Source organism: Rhinoderma darwinii, chromosome 2 (genome assembly GCF_050947455.1).
Source record: "Rhinoderma darwinii isolate aRhiDar2 chromosome 2, aRhiDar2.hap1, whole genome shotgun sequence".
NCBI classification, from domain to species: domain Eukaryota; kingdom Metazoa; phylum Chordata; class Amphibia; order Anura; family Rhinodermatidae; genus Rhinoderma; species Rhinoderma darwinii.
This window is the reverse complement of record NC_134688.1, coordinates 457,089,268-457,114,496: the sequence shown is the minus strand read 5'-3', so window position 1 is coordinate 457,114,496 and position 25,229 is coordinate 457,089,268. Positions and strand designations below refer to the sequence as shown.

General features: G+C 43.7%; 1 protein-coding gene across 3 annotated transcripts in view; it reads right to left on the bottom strand.

Annotated features, from left to right (window-relative positions):
• TIAM1 (TIAM Rac1 associated GEF 1) overlaps positions 1 to 24,421 on the bottom strand; it is a 291,994-nt gene extending 267,573 nt beyond the window's left edge. For all 3 annotated transcript variants that reach the window (XM_075854541.1, XM_075854544.1, XM_075854548.1), the window contains exon 1: positions 24,291 to 24,421. The gene's annotated coding sequence lies outside the window, so the exon portion shown is untranslated. The remainder of the gene's footprint in view (positions 1 to 24,290) is intronic.
• Positions 24,422 to 25,229: the final 808 nt, after the last annotated feature.

The following is a 25,229-nucleotide window of genomic DNA, read 5'->3' as shown; positions in this document are numbered from 1 at the left end:
TCTAACCTCAGTTTCGTAGGGGTGGAACGAGGGTGCGATCAAACATATGTAGTAGTAGTAGAAGTAGTATGCTTACGGACAGGCTAGAATGAATGATCAATATCCTTGAAATCCTCCAATATAAAAACGTTAGATCATAACAGTCACCGAAATTATTCAGACAGTGTAAGGTCTCCTCCAAACATGGGCCAACAGGGGCAATAGCGTGGTTTGTGCCTGATGAGAGAACTTCTAGTATCAAGTTTACCATCGGTAAGGCCCAGTTCACACGGCATGTATTTGGCGTGTTTTTCGCGCCAAAAAGTGTTAAGAATGCTTGAAAAACGCACGATTTATAAAGGGGTTGTCCTCTACCGGACAACCGATTACCTATCCATCGGATAGGTCATCAGTATATCATCGGTGTGGGTCCGATACCCAGACCCAGCATCGTTAAGTCGCTCCGGTGGCCTGCGGCACCGGATGTTATAGCCCATTATGCGATGTACGAAGCAGGAGGCAGTTAGATCCATACATTACATAGAGGCCGTGCTGCAGAACTGCAGCCCTGCACCTATTAACTTTAATAGGAGCAGAGCTGCAGCTCGGCCGCTATTCCGTGACCGGAGCCAACTGCTTCCGGCATGTACGTCCGGTGCTGGGAGGCAACCGGACCCGCACCGACAATATACTGATGACCTATCCGGCGGATAGGTCATCAGTTGTCCGGTAGTGGACAACCCTTTTAAAAGCTTCCCAGTGACATCAATGGGAAATCGCAATGTTAGTGCATACAACAGGTTAATGTTTTTTTCCCATAAGCGTATTTAAAGAAATGCATCATCAATGGAAGTGCGAATTACGCGCCAAAAAAACGTGCACTTAAAACATGTAAAAAACGCAACGAAAACACGTAAAAACTGTTTTAAAAGAGCGCTTTACAAAAACGCTAGCATTTGACACGTTTACACTTTTTTTTTTTTGAGCACGGTGTGAACAAGGCCTCCGGCTTTGTTCACACCTGCGTGGTGCATTTTCGTTCTGCTCAGTCAGAAAAAGGGAAATCAACGTTTCCATCAAACTACCCATTGATATCAACGGGTTTTGTTTTAACATCAGTTATGCCCCGTTCTGTCTGGTTTCCGTCAATTTGACAGAAGTAATAGCGTAGTCTGCTGCAATATTTTTTTCCATCCAATTTTTTCTTAAGTTAATGGATGATGGAAACAAACGTTTGTATCTAATAGGCCTAATTCACATCTGCGTTAGGGCCCTACATCTCAGAATCCGCCGAAAATACCGGAAACAATAACGATGGAATCAATGGGCTCCGTCGGCGGTGAACGTGGTGCAGCGGAAATAGTTTTGTTTTTAATGTACATGCGCAGAATGAAAATTACACAAAGAGAAAAAAAAAAAAGGAAGCAAAATACTGAAAATACAGAACAGTTAAAAACGGAGCATAACTGATGCCAAAAAAATGGTGTCCGTTATTTTAAGGATCCTACAAATGCATCACACCAAAAAAAAGGAGGGTTTAGGCTTGGTTCACATCTGCATCGGAGGCACAGTTTGGGGCCTCTGTCACAGAGCTGGCAGGGATTACCGGGGACAATAGCATAGCAAGCTGCGCTATTGCGTCCAGTAAAATTACCGACACCCCGACAGAACCTATTAAAGTAAATGTGTTCCATCGCAACGGTGTTCGTTGTCCAACGGAAGAGTTTGTTGCATTACGCCCTTGTTCTGCTCCTCTGAAGAAGCAGAACAATTCACAAGTGTCATAGCAAATGGAATGGCACAAAGCAGTTTGCTCCGTACATAGCATAGCGGCCGTGCTGCAGAACTGCTGCTCTACTCCTATTCACTTGAATACAGTACTGCAGCTCGGCCGCTATTCCGTGGTCAGAGCGAACTGCTTCCAGCACCGGACCAGCTGATCTGTGCGGGGCCTGGGTTTCGGACCCCCACAGATCATATACTGATGACCTATCCGGTGGATAGGTCGTCAGAATGTGGAAAACCCTTTTTTTTAAACTTTTGACCTTCCCACTAAAACGGGATGCACAACGTAGATGTGAACGAAGCCTAAAAGGGGCATATATGGAATGGTAATTGAAAAGATGGGCGTGATATGCTTGCAAGGACTCGTTCACATCTGCGTTGGAGGTTCCGTCAGGGGCCTCCGTTGCAGAACCAGCCGAGATTATGGGAGACAGGTGAACCTTCGTCCCAGTCTGAGGTCCAGAGCACTCTGGATCAGATTTTCATTTAGAATATCTCTTTACTTTGCTCATCTTTCCCTCAACCCTGACCAGTCTCCCTGGTCCAGCTGCTGAGAAAAACACCCCCACAGCACGATGCTGCCACCACCATGCGCTTCACTGTTGCGTTGGTATTGGGCAGGTGATGAGTAGGGCCTGGTTTCCTCCAGACATGATGCTTAGAATTGAGGCCAGAAAGTTCAATCTTGGTTTCATCAGACTGCAGAATCTTGTTTCTCACAGTCAGAGACCATTAGGTGCCCTTTTTTTTTTTTTCTTTCAAACTTTTACGGAGGAGAGGCTTCTTTCTGGCCACTCCACCATAAATCCCAGATTGGTGGAGTGCTGCAGTGATGGTTGTCCTTCTAGAAGTTTCTCCCATCTGCACACAGGATCTTTGGAGCTCAGCCAGAGTGCCCATTGGGTTCTTGGTCACCTTTTTAACTAAGGCCCTTCTCGCCCGATTACTTTGTTTGGTGGGACGGCCAGCCCTACGAAGAGTCCTGGTTGTTCCAAACTTCTTCCATTTAAGAATAATGGAGGCCACTGTGCTCTTGGAAACTTTCAGTGCATCAGAAACTTTTCCGTACCCTTCTCTAGGTCTGTGCCTGCACACAATCCTGTCTCAGATCTCCAGGCAGTTCTTTCCACCTCAGGGCTTTTAATTTAGCTGGAACATGTACCCAACTAAACAGATTAAAGACAGCAGACTGGGGGCCAGATATAGGCGAGGGCAACCCACCACCAACCAAACAGTACTAACATTTATTGTAATGTAGCCCATGGGCAAAGAGATAAATTAGAACAAATAGAACTTTTTATTAATGAAAATCGACCATGAAATGTAAACAAAATTTGTTTAAAAAACCCACACACGAGGTTAATTTAGAATGACTGGCAATCAAACAATCCCTAATGAAAAAAGCTCACGGCACAGACAAAGCAGAACAAAAACTATAAGCACAGCTCCATTACTGCTGAGGCAAGTTCACCTCGAGAGCAAGCGCCTAGGATAATTTCACGTACACACTCTAACTACCAACGCACAGCCCCATATAAGAATGTTAGCGGCCGTGGCACCACAAGTCCCTGACTAAAACACTTGGTTATTATGACCTTGGGCAAACGTCTGGATTTTTCTCATCTCTAGGGCATTAGTAATAACAATGAACCACAGCGGGGGTGGGGGGGGGGGGTCTTTATTATTGTCCACTTGTCATTTTGGAATAAAAAAGGTCAATAGGAACATCTGGTGCGGGAATCAACTGGAAACTAAGGTCAAGAGGTAGATCAATAAAAATATATATATATGTCTGGCATTAATTTTTGTAACAAAATACTGTGAATTTGTGTGTGGGAAGTAAGGATATAAATCACCAAAACTTTTTCCCTCCATCTTGAGATGAGAGAGTAAAAGTAAGGACCCTGTATGGCAGCACATTGATTCCCTATGGGGCCATAAAAGAGACATGTAGGCACACTGGGCGCCACGGTATAGTTCATCCTTCAAGAGCTGTACTCAGAATACCTACATAAAAAAATATATGTGACGGAGCATGAACACTTGTAAAATTAAGGGCACGCAGAGGCACAGCAAGGGTCCATGGCCCAAACACGATGCAGGGGACATTATAGTTCTGAAATATTTTTCATGGGCCACCTTCACATCACAACATGACCCAGCGTTATTTGCCGGATGTACGGCTCTGGTTTCGGGTCTTACCTCCAAAGGGTTCCCTACATTCAACACACTATGCCTTCAAATTATCCTGCCAATGGTGCAATGTAAGGGTATGTTCACACGGCCTATTTACGGACGTAAATCGGGCGTTTTTGCCCCGAATTACGCCCGAAAATAGCGCCTCAATAGCGCTGACAAACATCTGCCCATTGAAAGCAATGGGCAGACGTTTGTCTGTTCACACGAGGCGTATATTTACGCGCCGCTGTCAAATGACGGCGCGTAAATAGACGCCCGCGTCAAAGAAGTGACCTGTCACTTCTTTGGCCGTAATTAGAGCCGTTATTCATTGACTCCAATGAATAGCAGCGCTAATTACGGCCGTAATTGACGCGGCGTTCAAGCGCCTGCACATGCCGGTACGGCTGAAATTACGGGGATGTTTTCAGGCTGAAACATCCCCGTAATTTCAGCCGTTACGGACCCCCGCCGTGTGAACATACCCTTAACTACGCAAAAGGCAACCATGAGGCTGCCAGGTTATTGCCATTGGGCAAGGACAGTTCATCCAGTTACATATTTCTTCTCCGATAGACGACAGATCTCTTGAAGAAACCTTAGAACTTGTAATGAGGTTGGTTGTCATCCTTCATAGGTAAAAAGAATCACGTCACTGGACCTCACAATATAGGAAACACGTTCTGTGACTCCTCACATAACCTATCGAGTATGACGTAAAATGCTAAAAAAAAAAATCAAATAAATTGAGACAAAAGGGAGGACCAGATGGTTCAGACTACATAAGTACAGTGAAACTTCTGGAACAAAAAAAAAAAAAAAAATTGTCTCCTAGAGCAGTCTCTCTCAACCCAAATACCCCCTAGTGACAAGAAGATCTAACGGAGTATCCCCAAGGAAGCTATCAGTTATTAGGCTTTTCTCACACTATTAAGAGTCTCTGCTCAAAGCCTCAGTCGCAGATTGCGTCGGCTTTGTGGCACTTCTCTTCCCATCAAAATGACAGATACGGCAATTAACTCAATAGGGCCCCTCGGCTGTCCACATGGCCGTTGTTTTAACAGAGCGTATGAAGGGCCCGTGAAAAAAAAGGACGTCCTATTTTTGTCAGTTTTCACGGATACCTCAAACTCAAGTCTATGAGGAAACCGTGAAAATGGGTCCCGCACAGGTGTAAATCGGCCACGAAAAACTAGTTTTTCATGGCCGATTTGACACACACTCGTCTGATAGGACGAGGCATGGGATAGATCGGACCGTACAGAGGTGGCGCGTAGTCCATACAGATAGATCGGAGACTCATCTCAGGAAGGTGTAATAGATCACCGTCTGTCTATTCAATAAAGTTCATGAGGCCAGAGAATAAGTATGGTAGTTTCGTTGCGTTTAGACAGTCGGCCTTTTATACTTTAGTTTTGTATTCATTGCAATTCTAGAAGTTCTGGACCATTCTGCACTTACAAAGAAAAAAAAAAGTTTCATGGATTGGACTAGAAGGGCATGGGCAAGATTTTCAGTTGTAAAAACAAATCGGCTACATGTGAACATAACCAAACAGGCTCTTAAAGGATATGTACACCTTTGAAATGTTTTTTTTCTTTTTTTTTTTTTTTATAAAACAGTATATCAGTGTGTTTGGTGCAACTTTCTAATTTACTTTTTATTAAAAAGGATTTTTACTTTTTCAGATAAAGCTCCTTTGTATCCGGTATACAGAGCAGTTGTATCTTGCGTTGAGACCTGAGTCCATCAGGTCAGCGGGACTGACCGATTCCGTGACGCGGGTCCTGCGTGATCGAGCTGTTATCTATCACATCTTCGTTATGAACGGAGATGTGATAGAGAACAGCTCAGACACGCAGGACACTGAACCCGTCAGTCCCGCTGACCTGATGGCTTCAGGACTCAGCACTAGAGATACAGATGCCCTGTATACAGGATACAAAGCAGCTTTATCTGAAAAAGTAAATTTGAAAGTTGCAAACACACGGATACGGTTTTATTTTTTTTTAAAAAAAAGTGTACAGAGTCTTTAAAAGTGTCTGCATTACCCAATACAAAGATATTCCGCTACATATAGAACGGCCACGAGTTGTATTACACCATCTGTAATCAGCCACAGAGCCGGAAAGACGTCTTTAGTCTGAAACACAAGAACATGAATGAGGTGCAAGTTTATACTCTAGGTAAAGCAAACATTGCGGTTGCAGCCATGAGTCGTGTTTATTTACAGGTCACGGGGAAGGTGCCGAAGTATATAAATTGCCTGCAACTCCAATTACTGTGTAAAGACTTCTAGGAGGACCTTATAGATAATTTCAGCATTGGAGATATATATATATATATATATCTCACTACATTCAATCACTTCTGTGTCTAACAATTCTATGCTCTGAAACACTCCCAAAGGAGGGATCTGCTCATGCGGAGCTAATAGGTTCATGAATAGAATGCTAGAATGACAGTAAAGACTGACACAGAAGCATATTAGCGACTGTGGAAAGCAGAGCTGCATTTAGCGGTTATCACTCTGCATTTGTTACTTGAGGAGATCAGATAGAAACATAAAATAGACAGTAAACTTATGGTATTTAAAAAGGACTATGAAGCCACGGCGCTTTATAGTCTATAGACCAGGAGCTTCTCTCAAAAAGAGGCAGAGAGTGCTCGAAGGGGCATGGCACTCGAAAGAGTCCTTGAGTCGTCTTTGTCTATTCCAAATCACCTGCGTAGTCATAGTGGTAAATGGTAAAACGTTTCTGCCACTATGAGGGTATGTTCACACGGCCTATTTACGGACGTAATTCGGGCGTTTTAACCCCCAAATTACGTCCGAAATTACGGCTTGAAAGCGTTGACAAACATCTGCCCATTGAAAGCAATGGGCTGATGTTTATCTGTTCACAGGAGGCGTATATTTACGCGTCGCTGTCAAAAGACGGCGCGTAAATAGACGCCCGTGCCAAAGAAGTGTCATGACACTTCTTCAGACGTAAATGGAGCCGTTTTCCACGGACTCCATGGAAAACCAGCTCCAGTTACGTCCGTAATGGACGCGGCGTTCAAGCGCCTGCACATGCCGTTACGGCTGAAATGACAGGGCTGTTTTTTCCTGGAAACAGCCCCGTAATTTCGGCCGTTACGGACGCTGCCGTGTGAACATACCCTTAGGAGCTTGAGAGATGACTGCATACTTTTCATACATTGAACGCTATAATAAAGTGGTATACGGCCAGCTCCCCCTAGTGGTGACAGAATTATTATTTCCCTTTATGACATAACAGAGGCTTTGGAGCGCTGTATAAGAAAAACAGAGCTCAACATGCTAGAAAGATATGTTCAGAAATTAATCCACGCTAAATTTTAGACCTATACAGATAAAGAGAAAGAAAAAAAAAGGGGGGGTGGTCCTTAGGGATTTTTTTTTTGGTTTTTTTTTTTATTATTTTTTTTAAGTAGAAAGCATTTAAAAAAATAAAGAATATACAGATTATTTTTGTAGTTCTATTAATGATTTGCTAGGACTGTTGATGTGCGGTGCAGAAGCAGTTGACAGCTGGGGCCTTTATATTCAGCTCTTGAATGATCGTGTGATTGCCGCTGATATTGGATAATAATGCTGATTACTGTGATGATCGAGCGCTCGGAGATTGTCAGATGTACAGGAACAATGTAGCAGATGGGACACAATCACAGATATTGATCACGTTACTGTACAAGCCCCTGACTATGGCCTGAAGGAGCCTGCGGGATCCGGCAAGAATTGCTTTATTTCTATGTTTAGGTGACACGCCAATGTAGACAACCTTATCGTACCAAATACTGCGATCACACGGCATATGTACCGACTGAAAAATACGAGGCTGATGTGAAGAGGAAACATCCTATGAAATGCAGGCGATTTTGGAGCCGATTATTAGGGTATGTTCACACACAGCGCTTTCAGCCGTTTTTCGGTGGTGGAAATGCCTCAAAAAAAAAAAAAAAGTTGAACGCCTCCAAACATCTGCCCATAAAAAGAAGTGCATGTCACTTCACGAGCCGTTTTTCATTTTGTCAATAGAACAGCTCCAAAAAACGCATAAAAAACGTTTCCCTTGACAACAGCTCCGTATTTTACAGCCATTTTTACTTTAGTGTGTGAACACAGCCTTAAAGCGTTTAAGGCTTAAATTTTAAATTTTGAAGCATTTTTGAAGTTTCAATGGTAAAACACTTCAAGTAGTGTGACATGTTACTTTTTTATGAAAAAAAAAAAGTTTGCGTTTTTTTATACGCCTCATATGGACTACACAGCATATTTTCCATCGAAATCAATGGGAAGCTTTTTGTAGGTGGATTTCAAGTGTAATTTGGTGTGAAATACGAACGTTTTACGATCCGAAATAGACCTCAAAATAAGCCATGTGAACACGGCCTAACGTTGTAGCCACCACAAGCTTCTTTAAAAAGGGAATTCCCAGAATCGACAATGATCTATCCAAAGTATAGGTGATAATTGACTGATCGCTGGGGGCCCCATCAATCCCGAGAATGGGAGTCTCAAACCCTCTGTTCCTCCCCCCTGCTAGACCGCAGCGAGGAGGAGGGAGAGGCGGACTAACATGCGCGGTGCCGCTCCATTCAATGTCTATGGGAATGAAAGAAATAACCAAATGCAGTGCTCGGTTGTTTCCGCCAGCCTCAGACATTGAATAGGATGCCAGCGCATGCTCGATCACCGTTCCATTAAAATTCCACAAGATTGAGGGGGGAGAGGGGGTTGCAGTTCGGAGGAACAGAGTATTCTCACGATCGGTGATAATCGTCAATTCTGAGACAACCCCTAGACACGCCGAACACTCGTGTGGCCGACAGCGATTCCTTCCGACTTTTTATATTTTTTTTTAACGGGGACAGGGTAATAAATTGCTGCCAGACTTGTCAGTGGCTTATCTCTTGCGGGAACAAAGGATCGGGCTTGCTGAAATCCAACATGCCCAATCCCCCCCCCCCTCCCCTTAACCGGGCATCAGGACACCCCCATACACAAAGATGGCCGGCTGATCCCACCGAAGAGGCAAGTTCAGACTAAACGTATCTAATGTGTATGACCGGCTTTGTGCCCATGTGATGATAAACAGACCACAGCTGAGGGGTTTGTTACAATCTATCATTCTAGACCAGGGTTTCAATCCTTTTCTATTGGCGCCAAACCAGCGGTTGAGGCCCAAGCCAAAATATAAAATAAAAAGATTACTCAATTTATCTTTTATTTGCCTCCTGTACGGTGTATGACTAACATAAGCTCAAACGAAGTCACGTACATGGATAAACCAGAGAAAGGACTGTGCAGCTTATGATCACTTTTGTAAAATTGCCTCTCCAACAACAGGGGGCGCCCTACCGGAGAGACCCATCGCACAATTTGAGAAACAATGCTCCAGACAATTCTTACAAATGCAGCTGAAATCCCTGTCCATCCCATAGCTGTAGGCTGACTGCTCTTTCCTGTAACAAGACATCAGCTGCACGAGCAGGACTAGATCACGATGTACTTACAACCTTGGGATATAACCACACATTTTTCTAACCACTGAAAGCAAGCAGAGACCTTGCAAGAGGTGATGAGTTTGAATACATCATATAAGATGCAGTTGCAGAACTTTTTATGATCAAATAAAAATAAAAAAAACTTTTGTTTATAAACACTGGACAAATACAATATATATTTATTTTTATACATCATAAAAACATTTAAAAAAATTCCCAGAAACAAAATATATAAAAAAAAAATAGAAAACTGAACATCTCCTCTGTAGTCACTCCTGGAGCAGGAACATCAAACAAACATGGTGAGGAGGCTGAAGCCTGAGATTAGAGGGCCGGGCGGCGGATTCTCTTAGGTGTGCGGCTGACATGTTTGATGTGTAATACACACTGGCGCTTGCTGTGGAGTAATACTGAGGGGGAATCCTCTGATCTCAATAACAATTACCCACATGATATCAACCCGCCAGAGAACGCAGCCACTAAACGTCTAAATCCACACGACACAGAGCACAGATTAGACTTTGCAGGAAATATATATATACACACACACACACACACACACACACACACACACACACACACACTAGACGCTGCGCTGACTCTGGACTTGATATAACACAGTGGACCAGCACTGCTGCTCAGTGTCCAGAGTCCTGTTATCAGATGAAAGTAAATTTTGTATTTCATTTGGAAATCTCATCCCAGAGTCTGGAGGAAGAGTGGAGAGGTGTCAATCTAAGTGTCTTGCGGTCCAGTGTGACGTTTCCACAGTCAGTGATTGGTTTGGGGGGGCCGTGTCATCTGCTGGTGTTGGTCCACTGTGTTATATCAAGTCCAGGGTCAGCGCAGCGTCTAGCAGGACATTTCCCTGCACTTTATGCTTCCCTCTGCTGACCAGCTTTATGGAGGAGATGTTGATTTCATTTTCCAGCAGGACTTGGCACCTGCCCGCACTGCCAAAAGTACCAACACCTGGTGTAATAACCACAGTATCACTGCGCTTGATTGGCCAGCAAACTCGCCTGACCTAAACCCCATAGAGAATCTATAGTGTATTGTCAAGAGGAAGATGAGACCCCAGACCCAACAATGCAGACGAGCTGAAGGCCGATATCAAAGCAACCTGGGCTTCCATAACAGCTCAGCAGTGCCACAGGCAGATCGCCTCCATGCCACGCCGCATTGATAACACCTCAGCAGTGCCACAGGCAGATCGCCTCCATGCCACGCCGCATTGATAACACCTCAGCAGTGCCACAGGCTGATCGCCTCCATGCCACGCCGCATTATTGCAGTAATTCATGCAAATGGAACCCCAACCAAGTATTGAGGGCAGATACTGGACATACTTTTCAGGACAACATTTGGGTATTAAAAATCTTTTTTGAAATTGGACTTATATAATCTTCTAATTTTCTGAGAGACTAAATTTTGGGTTTTCATTAACGGTTACCATAATTATCAACATTAAAAGAAAAAAAATGCTGGAAATAGATCCCTCTGTGTGTAATGAATCTATAGATTATAGGAGTTTCACTTTTTGAATTGAATTACTGAAATAAATTAACTTTTAGATGTCTGCCTGTAGCTGCCACAAGGGGGAGTGTATGCAGTTATATACAACTGAACTCCATAAAACTGGCTTCGTCAAGCTCCCCCTAGAGGTATAGGCAGGAAAACTTACTATTAAAGAGGAGCGGTCACCGCTTCGGACACAACTGCTTTAGTAAATACTTGTATTCTTCATGAAATAATTCTGGAGCATCTTTTCTTAAAACTCTTGCACTGTTTCTCTGTTATTCCTCCGAGAAATGTATGAATAATTGGACAACTGGGTGTTACCATTCTCCTTGTCAATTGCGATTGTCCCTAGACAATACCGTTTAAGGACACCCCACCAAATTGACAACTGGATGTTACTATTTATTCATAAATTTCTAGGAGGAATAACAAAGGAACAGCACAATGCAGAAAATAAGCTCCAGAATTGAGATTTCATGAAGAATACAGATATTTACTTCAACCCTGTCAGGGGTGAGGACAGGTGCTCTTTATAGTCTATGCATATATTCACAAAAAAAATATTAAAAAAATTATATTGTCCAAATGATTCTAAACTAAAGCAACTTTTCTAATAGTCTTGATTCAACGTTGTTAATCGCTTAATTTCTACAGCCCCTATGTAGACCTATGTACTCGGATCCTGCAGCCATAACCTCCTCCTCTCAGTCCACCAACTTCTTGCCTAACCTATTGATTGTATGTAGAGTTCAGATGGAAGGGAGTGTGACTGCAGGATCAGACTACACAGAGCTTGTCGTCTGTTACCATGGAGATGCAAAGGCCCGTTTCACCAGGTGAGAAGACTGTTGTATCCTGGCGGAGCCTGAATGGGAGAAGTGGCTGCACATGTCCCCGGCTCTCTACAAGATTATGGGAGACAGAAATTGCTGAGCACCCAGATGGGACCCACCGCTAGAAGACATTTATGAATTTCCAGTATATTTGCAATCAAGGTCCACGGTGGGAAAACCCCTTTAAGGTTTATTGCCCACTGGTGTCATGGCTCCTGTTTATGATGGAACTCATGACAATATGGCAGATCTAAATTGTCACGTCAGTGTATGTCGGGTTTAGAATATTTGCTATTCCTGCTGTCAAAAGTAATGGAAACCCCAACAGAGGCAGTGTGTACCGAAAAAACAACGCAACATATTATATAGAGAAGGATTCATACTATTCCAGTAAAGGACCTACCATCGAAATATTTACACCATAAAACAATAAGCCAAAAACACTCAAATCTAGACCAAGAACAAAAAATAAATAAAAATGAAGATATCCCTGCAAGACATGAGAGAAACCAGATCACAGCATCCATCAGCAATGCTGGTATTACACAGGCGATAAGAAGCGGAGCTCGTGTTATACCAGCAGCGATAGGTATAATGAGCAATAAAATAACACTAATGTTTATTCATCCGGCAGGGAGCCATTGTCTGAACGCAGGTGTCACCATCATTTATTGATATAAAATGTCAAAATCCCCGTCTACTCCGCGTGACACCCCCCGAGTCATGGTCTACGAGGAATAAAAATGGATTAAATTAATTAAATTTTTCACCTTTATGTAGCGACATCAAGAAGAGTCAAAATCTGCAAGAGCAAACGAATAACCTGGCGCGTGTCGCTCTGTAGGACAGGATGGGGCTTATATAGACATGTGGATAATGAGGAGTGCAGATAACAAAGAACTGCTCCACGCAGGATGGAGAAGTCATTTTTTGGTTATGCTACAAACCCTACAAGTCACATCCCCCACCCGAATACGGTCTGCTCCATCGACACCTATCCTGTTCACGGTCCCCAGCGGTCAGCTCAGGCGAGTCGTGGTCACAGGCAGGAGGGAGAAGAAAGAATACGACAAAATAGCAAATCATAAGACGAAGGCCAGATTCACACCGTTTTTCACGTCCGAGTTGCACCCGCGCGGGTCCCATTTTTACGGATCCCTCAGACTAGTCTATCGAGGGATCCATGAAAACGGAAGAAAATAGGACAAGTTCCATCATTCAACAGCTGTGTGAACGGCCCCATTGAAATACGGTACATGCAGCCGTATGACGACCGTTGTTTTAACAGCCCATATTCTACGGTCGTCTGAATTCGGCCTAACAAAAAAACACCAGTAAAAACCAGGATCGATTCACCAATTTTCCCATGTACTTCAGCTTCCCAAAGGTAGAAGGTCACAAAATTTTAATGCAAGAACTGTTCCTACATGTGCCAGGAAGGGGTTTAATGCCCAGTAGTCGCAGCACCTTCTGCTGATCACACGCGGGCCAATACCCCACTTTTTTAGCAGGCAGATCAGCAGCCCCTTCCCCAGTAGTCACAGCAGGGCTCCCCAATCAATAATGATCACAGTAGCGCCATAAGCTTCCTTCCTTAGCAGGCAGTCAGAGCAGCAGCCCCTTCCCCAGTAGTCACAGCAGAGCCATAACCCTCCTAACCACAGCAGTCAGATCAGCTACATTCAAAGTCTATGACAGAAACAGAGTACAGCGCTAGGCTGTTTCTTTCAGTCCCAAAGACAGCAGGGCGCGTGCTTGTCCCTCACTGTATCCAAGCTCCTCCTTTACGGCGGGACGGTGCAGCGAGAAATAGCAGGGTGGCTCGGAACCCTCACTTTAGTAAACTGTGAGGGTCCCCAATTACTATCCCAGTGGCTAGGTAATAAATCTCTCTCCTGGGAATAACCCTTACTTATAAGGGTATGTGCACACACACTAATTACGTCCGTAATTGACGGACGTATTTCGGCCGCAAGTAGTGGACCGAACACAGTGCAGGGAGCCGGGCTCCTAGCATCATACTTATGTACGATGCTAGGAGTCCCTGCCTCGCTGCAGGACAACTGTCCCGTACTGTAATCATGTTTTCAGTACGGGACAGTAGTTCCACGGAGAGGCAGGGACTCCTAGCATCGTACATAAGTATGATGCTAGGAGCCCGGCTCCCTGCACTGTGTTCGGTCCGGGACTTGCGGCCGAATTACGTCCGTCAATTACGGACGTAATTAGTGTGTGTGCACATACCCTAAAAGGTACAGCTGGAAATCTCCTAGGGAGACCCTATGGATTACTGCCGGAAACAACTGCAGGTTAATAAAGTGACTCAACAGATTACCATGAGGAAATGTCATTCCATTGTCCTAACTAGATTACTCCAGGTCTGATAAACTGCTGATACTTTACACAGATATCTATAAATATAGTTCATTTCTATAAATCAGCTGGAATTACAGGTTTAGCACGGTGATACATTCCATTTATAGATACAAAAGCGTCTACTTGAATAAATACACCAAAAATATATCACCTCCACCCTGGTGTATTCTGAAAATTGAATTAAAAAAGGGACCTGTCCTGTCTTGCACTACACAGACAATTTATTTGAATGGACAAAGCGCAATGCTAAATTTCCCCTGTGGCGGCGCTGTAGGGAAACTGAACAAAGTGAATAACGTCCGTGTGCTGCACAAGGAAATCATGTGCAGCACACGGACCCATTGATTTTAGTGGGTCCGTTCACGCAGCGAGACTCCGCTGCATATCCTATATTGGTGCGTTATCACGCACATTGAAGTCTATGGGTGCGTGAAAACCACGCGCTGCACATCCGCGTGCAGTGCGTGATATGCACATCAATTCGATAGAAAATAAAAAAAGATGTGCTTTGCGAGTGCGTGAAAAACGCATGCCACTCGCAAAGCACACTGATGCATAACGCAACACGCACGGACCAGATTCACGCACGTGAATTTGATACGCTTGTGTGAATGAGGCCCAACTGCCAGGATTCCCACAGATTACAGCTAATCGCTGGGGGGTCCCACCAGGGGGACACTGATGAGCTTATTGTCAAATGTACCTTCTAAAAGGTAGGGATTGTTTAAACGCTATGAAAACCTTTGAAAGGCATTTTTTGTCTTTTTTTATAAAAAAGTTGGATCAGTGTGAACGTTGCAATTTTATAAATAGTTTTGATTAAAAATTATTTTTACTTTTTGAGATACAGCTGCTCTGCATTCTCAATACAGAGCAGCTGTATCGTTCGCTACACCCCGTCAGGCCCGCGGGACGGTTGGGATCAGGATCCACCTGTTATCCATCATATCTAAGATGTGATAGATTACAGGTGGTTCTTGTGTGACCCGCTGACAGTCAAGCCGTCAGGACTGACAGACTCCGGTTATAGCATACGATACAGCTGCTCTGTGTACAGGATACCGAGCAGCTGTATCTCAAAATGTAAAAATTTTTAATAAAAAATATTTATAAAAGTAGCACCAATCACACTGATAGACCTTTTTACTTAAAAAAATAAAATAATGCCTTTCAAAAGGTTTACATAGCCTTTAACACCTCTTGCACACGACCAAGTTTGGACAGTGAAAAACGGTCTGTGTGTTGGCCGGATTTCCCAGCCCAACCACGGTACAGGTGAATGGGACTACTGCCATCATAGACATTTAGGATGCTAGGAGTCTGACTCCCCACGGAACTGCGGTTCTGTACTGTATCATTTTGTTCATTACAGAACCAAAGTTCCGTGGGGAGTCAGACTCCTAGCATCATCAACGTCTATGATGGCAGAAGTCCAGTTCACATGTGCCGTGTTCGTCCCGGGAAATCCGGCCGAGACACTGACCCGAAACTTGGACGTGTGCAATAGATGTAAAGCAGAAGAACCCCTTTATAGCATTCCTCTAGCCATGCTACCATTATTTGCCATATCCGCTCCCATGGGGCTAATTTCTCAGTCACCAGCTCACTCAGGGTGGTCTCCTGCCCTCACTGTCTCAGGTTCTCTCTGCCAGTCAATGACAATGATAGAACCCTCCCCTCTAGCAATTCCACCCACTTGGGTTTCAATAGAAACCCCTATAGCTGGAAGTGAAGAGCACATTTAAAGAGGCTCTGTCACCAGATTTTGCAACCCCTATCTGCTATTGCAGCAGATCGGCGCTTCAATGTAGATTACAGTAACGTTATTATTTTTAAAAAACGAGCATTTTTGGCCAAGTTATGACCATTTTTGTAGTTATGCAAATGAGGCTTGCAAAAGTCCAAGTGGGTGTGTTTAAAAGTAAAAGTCCAAGTGGGCGTGTATTGTGTGCGTACATCGGGGCGTTTTTAATACTTTTACTAGCTGGGCGCTCTGAAGAGAAGTAACATCCTCTTCTCTTCAGAACGCCCAGCTTCTGGCAGTGCAGACACAGCCGTGTTCTCCAGAGATCACGCTGTGACGTCACTCACAGGTCCTGCATCGTGTCGGCACCAGAGGCTACAGTTGATTCTGCAGCAGCATCAGCGTTTGCAGGTAAGTCGATCTTACCTGCAAACGCTGATGCTGCTGCAGAATCAACTGTAGCCTCTGCTGCCGATGTGGCCGTCACGATGCAGGACCTGTGAGTGACGTCACAGATCTGCACTGTCAGAAGCTGGGCGTTCTGAAGAGAAGAGGATGTTACTTCTCTTCAGAGCGCCCGCCCAGCTAGTAAAAGTATTAAAAACGCCCCGATGTACGCACATAATACACGCCCACTTGGACTTTTACTTTTAAACACACCCACTTGGACTTTTGCAAGCCTCATTTGCATAACTACAAAAATGGTCATAACTTGGCCAAAAATGCTTGTTTTTTAAGAAAAATAAAAACGTTACTGTAATCTACATTGCAGCGCCTATCTGCTGCAATAGCAGATAGGGGTTGCAAAATCTGGTGACAGAGCCTCTTTAAGCAGATCGCAAAAAAATAAAAAATAAATAAAATATAAGGGCGCAAATCTCATCAAACAGCAGGCCATTGGGAAAGGTTTTCCTGCTATCCTATGAAACACGTCGACTTAGGGCTCATTCAGACGAGCGTAATACTAGTCCTTGTACAGTGCGTTGAAATAACGAACAACACACGGACCCACTGAATGGGGCTATTCAGACATGCGTGAATTTTCACGCAGCGAGTGTCCGTTGCGTAAAACTCACTGAATTTCCTATATTGGTGCGTTGTCATGCACCTAGTCACCCATTGAAGTCTATGGATGTGTGAAAACCACGGACAGCACAAATATCAATTGCTTGCACGGTCGTTATAAACGTATGCCACACGCAAAGCACACGGAAGTCAACACAGCAACGCACAGACAAGAAATGTAGGAACAACACTGTTTTTTACGTGCGGGAATCGGACACGCTCGTCTGAATGAAGCCTTAGAATATTCTGGTCAAACATCATGAAATGGAGAAAAAGCAAAACCTATACATTGGATGAGATATACGACGTTAAAGGCGCAAAATTTGTGGCTCAAATTGCGGGACAGATACTAGCTCAAATTGGCTTTTTCATGCGTTTTAGGTACTTTTTGAGCTTCATTCATTTTGAAAAGGGTCTCAAAAAAAGGGGGCATGGCTCAAAATAAGCCAAAATATGGATGCAAAATATTGGTTGCCCAACGTGCCAAATTATACAGTATGTTCCACCCCTTAATAGATGTATTTTAAACCTTTTTTTTCCCAGATGCTTTTGAGGTGTGATAATCTTCATGCACATGACGGAAGCGGTATGTGGATTTTGAGCCGGAAGTCGCATTACTCAGATTGTTAATATGAAAGAAATTGAGAAAAATAATGACATATACAACGTGATTCTGCGCAAAAATACATCGCGTAGCCACACGCAGACTGGCCCCATTGAATCTGCGTGCAGATCCGGGCAGAAACCTGAGGCTCAGCCAAAAGGGGGTTTTACACTGGGCGAATATCGGGCAGACAAGCGTTCATAGAACGCTCGTTGCCGATAATTGCCCTGCGGAAATCATCCTCTGATCGGATCGTTTTAAAAAGTAAAATATTATCGTTGTCGGAGGAACATCTCCCTGTGTAAACAACACGCTGCCGACATGATAATAATGGATGGGGGCGAGCGATCAGATTAACGACCGCTCATACTCATCCATAGCTCCGTGTGACAGGAGCAAACGAGCGCCGATCAATGATGTCTCCTTGATCGCCGCACCGGCCGATTATTGACCTGTGTAATAGGGCCTTAAGACTCCTGCCACAGATTCTAGGAAAAATCCATCATATGAACATAGCCTAACCCCTAAACCTCTTAATTTGGTAGTGTACCAAAGCGTTTCTTATGCTTTTTCAGAATAGGAAAAGCTCTTAACACCCATGCCGCGAAAAAAAATTAAATTTTTTTTTATTGTGAAAGAATTACAATTTTTCCCCAAATTTTTATGTATATTCTTGAAGGTCTACAACCGCTAATTTCAGTATATAAAATGTGCAGATTGGTTTTATAAATTCAGCGTAAGTGCAAAGGATTGGCGGGAAAAAAAATAAATATATATATATATATATATATATATTCAATTTTTTTTCTTTACTTGTATTTCCTTAAAAAACAACGTTCAAAGATTGAAGCCTCTTACCACCCATCACAAAAAAGCCCAGGGGGCGGCCGTCAAGGACTAGAATATAATATAAAAAAATAGCACCAAGTCAATTTAAAAAAAAAAAAAAAGAAGTCATCAAGAATGAAACGCGATGAATATAAATAGGTCTTTGTGAAAGCTTTGGGAAAAATGAGCAATATAATAAATTGAGAGAAGCAGCGCGTACAAACCAAGTCCCCTCACCCACAGCATTCAATGGACTCTTGATTAGTACGCAGAAGCGGCAGATAACAGAGGACAATTAACAAAACCACCCTGCTATTTACTCAGCAACGAGAGCATTGAAAATTGTCATCCATAATGAATGAGGGAGCGGTGGACAATACAATTGCTCAAGTACCACTGTAACCGGCAAGCGGGCAGAGTGGCATGTCATACGTGGCTATATAGGAGGGGAATCGGGGTCATGGCTAATGTATGCGACCAGAGCAGGAAGCGCACAAGACATTGTGATGGATGGCTCAGCCCCTCCCCCGACATAGAGATGACCCCCAGACATGTGTCTAGACCCCTCACTCAACACTTTCCAGGAGAAGTCGAGTCACTATTTATTAGAAGACACTTACGCCATCACGAGCTGTAATTACTTGTCAAATACTAAACGATGTTATTTGCATCTTAAAGGAATTAATTGGGGATTATTAAGGCTAAACCAACAAACGCGCTCGCTGGAAAAAGAAAAAAAAATGTTTTTGTTTCAAATCTGGAAAGAAAAAAGGTTCCTCACAAGAGTGCGCTAATTTTTTTATTTTATTTTTTAAATAAAATGTTGCTATTTTGATATGTATTCTACGGCATCAATTATAAGGAAGATTGGAAAATTTTTTTTTAAAAAGGCCATGCAAGAAAGTTTTAGATTAGTATTCAGGTTTACGCGCTACATACAGCTGCTCAGTATACAGGATATAAAGCAGCTGTATCTCAAAAAGCAAAAATTATTTTTAATAAAAAGTATTTATTAGCGTGTTTGGTACAACTTTCTAGACACTTTTAATAATAATATAAAAAAAAAAAATAATTAGATTTCAAAAAGGTGTACATAGCCTTTAAATATCGTTAGATTGTCATGTCATAGGACTACACTATTTTACTGGGTGGATCCTGAATGTTGCAATCATTTGACTGGAACCTGCAGAGATCGATACACATGCTGCAGTAAACGCTGCACCAAATTTGGAGCGAGAAAATATACTCTAATGTTTGGCCTATTAGGTCAAGTAGGTGACCAATTGTGGCATTCTTAAAGGGGTTAAAGCATTAGAAAAACATGGCTGCTTTCCAGAACGGCACCACGCCTGTTCACAGGTTGTGTGTGGTATTGCAGCTTAGCTTTATTAAAGTCAATAGGGCTGAGCTGCAATACCACACACAACCTGCGGACAGGTGTGGCACTTTTCTTAGAAAAACATGGCTGCATTCCTCCTACTATGTACAACTCCTTTAATGCTCAGTAGCTCTGGATTGGCAGTATTGGGTCAGCTACTGCCTGCTGCTTTATAAACAGGTTAGTGACCGGCTACATTTTATTGAGAAACTCCGTATCACCCCTACGTGGGCCAATCATCGAATTATGCCACAAACGGTGACCATTATTTTGGTAATATAAGTTCCTGAAATTTCCTGTTGAGTAATATGTTTTGATATTTTTGAGGGCAGGAATGACGTTGCCCATGGGGATCCTAAATTCTATATAGTCCTAAAAATCTTTACACAGGCAGAGCAATGGCAGGAGGGGATTGGAAGGATCACAGCAATATAGACCTGTCTGACATTTGGAAGATCAGGATGAACAGATAGGGGCACGCTGAAGGCCAAGCAGCGAGATCAATGGATTTAATCAAAATGATCATAAAAGGCCGTCCTGGAATAAATCATCACTCGAGCTGGTGATCTAGTAATGAATATGGATATAAAGAATTGTACGCAGTTGTAGTAGCAAAAGTAACAAAAACATTACCACAACAAAAGAACATCTGCTGATAATTAAGCAACGAGGCACCATAACGAACAAAGAAAACACCCAAAAAGCATCTCCATATCACATACGTAATTATGTCCCGCTGCAAATAGTGTCCACCTGCCAGGGGCGTAGCTGTATGGGGTGCAGAGGAAGAAATGGCACCCGGGACCTGGTGAGGCCTCAAAAGAACACCAGTATATTAAATGGTGAGCACCACGGCCCCTTCACTAGTAAATGACACAGCGACACCCATGCATGTGTGGCCGAGTCGGGTACTGCAGCTTTGTCCATGGAAGTGAACAGGGCTGAGCTAGTCCCAGCAGTATGGACGAGTGTGTCGCTGTGCTGGCACCACGGAACAAAAAGGGGCTACTGCGCCCTAGCAAGCCCCTTTGTTCTGTTATAGGCGGGTGTGCCGGGGAGTCGGGCTTCCACGTCGATGGCCTGACCACAAGACATGACAGTTTTAAGTGATCTCTACTGTGCCAGTCTCCAGCCTGGTAATGACTTAATCATTGGCATCTAAATTGCGGCTCAACCCTCAAAGGAATAGGATGGCAGGACAGCATCACAGAACGGCAGCGCGTACACCCAACCTTACACTGATGACCAGAGTCACGTGGCATCAATTTATAAACAACCTTTTTACCCTCAGTAGAGAATGACCTAGAACACAGAGTAACAGAGCACAGCGAGTGCCAGGACACAAAACCGCAGAACAGACGCCGGTGAAACACAAAAAAGACCCTCTTTGTATCACAATAACGAACCAGTCACAGTGAATCCGTGCAACGGACACAGGAGAGGCGCAAGATCCCCCATGACAAATGCCGATGCTCCGCGATGGAGCGTTACTTCATAGGAGTCAGGAGCTTGAATTAGCAATGCAAATTATACAGTAGAGATGGGACGGGAGACATGTCCAAAAACGGTACTTTTTTCTTTTATTTTTTAAGCAAACCTAAAATTCTCCCCTAATCCTGGTACTGATGCAAAGAAAAATCAGTCAGAGTTTTTTTTTTTTTTTAAATAAAAAAAATAAAATATCAGTACTCATGTCCTCTTCCCCACCCAGCGATCCAGCAGTCCACCTCATCTTTGTTTGAAAGCAACCAGCACGTGACCACTACAACCAATCAGAGGGTTCAGCTGTCACATGTTGTACTCCACGCATCACTGCACAGCATGGGAGCCATGATACCAGCAGCACTACATGTGACCGCTGTGACCTCTGATTGGCTGCAGTCACATGCCGGCTGTAAACAAACCTTGGAAGGGAGGACCGCCAGAGAGTAAACTCTGGATTGCTGGGGGAAAGAAGAAGTACTGATTCTTTTTTTTGTTATTTTAAGATTTGGAGATGTTTTTTAAAAAATGTTGAAAAAGTTACAAAACCCCTTTAGAAATGTTTTTTTGTTTTCTTTAATACGTATGTATATAAAGTTTAATCACTGAATAATAAAAAAGTTCTGCAACATAATTTGGGGGGGGGGGGGAAGATGATCAACTGGCGTAGAAAAATCAAACACTGCAACTTCTGGGCCATTCCCATCACTTATCTAAAAATTGCGCGGGGCTTTGCAGAAGGGGCAGGGCCACGAGGCCCAACACATTTACTATCATTTAAACCATAAACTGGCGTAATTTGTAGGGGAAATCTATGCCAGCTCCTGAATGCGCCTCTTAATAAATTTGATGCATCTTATCCAGCTTATTACCTATTAAGACTGGCGTTCAAAATGCTAGTCTTAATAAATTCCTCCCTTTGCGTTTCAATTTCTCCCCATTTTCAAGATCTCTGCTTGCTGTCCGTGAATGCGAACATTCCTGTTTTCACCTACATTTGTTTACAGTCTTTGGCTGGACATACATTTTAGTTAGCAGTCATTCCTCTGACAGCTATTCCTTCCTTTCAGCCGTAATGGCATGTGCAGGCGTTTTTCGCAGCGTCCATTACGGACATAATTGGAGCTGTTTTTCTATGGAGTCAATGGAAAACGGCTCCAATTACATCTCAAGAAGTGACAGGCACTTCTTTGACACGGGCGTCTTTTTTACGCGCAGTCTTTTGACAGCGGCGCTTAAAAAAAAAATGACCGTCGGCACAGAACATCTTAAAACCCATTCAAATGAATGGGCAGATGTTTGCCGGCGCTTTGGAGCCGTATTTTCGGACGTAATGCGAGGTTAAAACGCCCGAATTACGTCCGTAAATAGGGTGTGTGAACCCAGCCCAAGAGTCAGGCACCCCCTTTACATGTTCGGCCCATACAAAAGCAGACAGGACTAATCAATCCCACAAAAAGAATATGTAGACAAAGCCTTGCGGAGTAACCCCCCTCCATGATAGGATGATGGAGATGTATATAGTAAAACATAGGCCACATGAAGTTAATATGGACCCCCTCACAGTCATAGCTTTCCTACATAGCCCATCAATATGAAGCAGACACGGACAATTCCGATGGAAGAATATGACACAATGGGCGCCTGTACGTATACAGAGCAGACATGACCAATCAATCCTGTATGTAAACAAAGCAGACATGACCAATCAATCCTGTATGTAAACAAAGCCTGCCCCCTCTGCATTGACAGCTGCCCAGTCTATATGAATCATTCACGGCACGTCAGACCAAGATCAACATTCATGGGCCAAATCAGCTAACTGGGGCTCCGCACCGGCTCCAAAAACCGCTTTAAGAGGCCCGACAAAACCAGGGCCAGAAAAAAGGAAATTCACATTAACTTTCTGCAAAAATTAAATCCATTCCTATGAAGACCGGCCACGGACTTGATGGAAGTAAATCTAGGACCAGCCACGAGTGCCACATAAACATGACTGCTATAACCGAGCTGTAATAAGAACAGAGGATCATCCACCAGCGCACAGGTGTCAGTGTTTACATGTGCCACGTTATATACACAGCCCGGGCACATACCAGCCTAAAATCCTAGCGCCATCATCCGCCTGATCGTCTTTTATTAAGGTCATCAGGAATAAAAGCCCAGCAGGGATTTATTACACTACGGGGAAGCAATGTCACCATCATCAGGGATTCTCATCACGGCAGACAGCGTTACCGGCTGCTCGGGCCGCACATCACACAGGGAAGGATGGAGAAGACATCAGGAGATCCCCAGCATTATACAGGCCAGAGCACCTCCTTAACATGACCCTCATCTTATCAGGCCACATATGGAGCAGAGAAAGGGCAAGCACAGGGTCCGCAGGCAGTGGACTCATTCTCCCATACATTATATATACACACACACACACACACACACACACTACTCCAGGCTACTTACTGAGATCATGACAGGGAGTTAGGGTACATTTATGGGGGGGGGGGGGGGGCGTTTACGCTGCTCAAAATAGGGCTTTGCAATGACAGGGGAGAAGGAGCGATAATCGAGGGATAGATCTATATATACAACTGTATATTTAAGCAATACATACACAAGTATATATATACACACACATACATATATATATTTTTTTATTTCTTTTTTATTCATACCAACACAGATGTAGTGATGCTGTCATATCGTGCATGTGTGTATGTGTGTATATATATATATATATATTTATATATACACACACACACATTGTGGCACTATCTATACATATGATATATATTACTATATTATTACAGATCCTCCATAGACAGCATCATTGTATCCATACTGTATAACCAGAGGAGCAGGACACCACGTATCCGCCTATACGAGCAGCGCATATACAGTATGACAGTCACGTCTGCCATTGAATACATTTACAATCCGTCCATCCTCTTATTACATTAGTATTCCAGATTCAGCAGCATTTACCTGCAGCCATGTATTTCCTGGCGGGCTCGCTGCATCCCTTCCCCGGCTGCTGATGTCTGCCGTCTCTCCCCAGCGCCGCTCAGCACAGATCCCTCTCCTCTGCCGGCTCCGCCAGCCACTGCCGCTATTGACACACTGTTACCGCAAGAGCAAAAGGAGAAGGCGGGGCTCAGGAAGGCGGGATAGTAGCTTGTAGTCTAATTGGTCAGCGTGCTGTCAGTCGTATTTGTATGTATCCAATGACTGGAAGAGGGGCGGGGTTCTTTCATGCACAAAAAATCTAGAGACAAAATAAGAAAACAATATTCGGTGACGTAGAAACAGAGGAGGCGGGATGTCTAGAGAAGTAGACAAGAACTTGAGCCAATCAGATTGGAGCATTACTCAGGCAGCCTTTGCGCGCTGTTTGATACTACGTATTAATTGGGTGGATGACTGCTGGGATCCGCCCATCGGGCTGTCAGTCAGGACGTGAGGTTGTGTGTGTACATAGAACACGTGGTGTCTGCAGTAATGGAGGTTGCTGACCATAAATAACTCAACATGGGGTCTGCCACTGCTGCCCCTCACAGATGAATGACAACTCGTGACAACCTGGGATGTGGCTCTCCTATGGATGTGCCATAAATGTCTGTGATGGAAATACCCTCTAAGGGTTGGACTGATGAGAGTTGCAGTTCAACTACATTACTCAAGTTTTGGGTAGCTGGAGGCTGGGCCCTTGGCATCAGTCCTTCTGCTCAAACCAAGTTATCCAAATCTGTTTTGGTCCTGCCAGAATGAAAAGTAATTTATCTTGTGATATCTATGTGGTAGTGACTCTGCAGTGACCCCTCTTGGCCAGTCAGGAACACTTAGAAAGATCTTGTGACCCGCTGATGGACAATATCTACTTAAAGGGGTCATCATCTGTTTACAATCCTTTTTTGTTAGAAATGT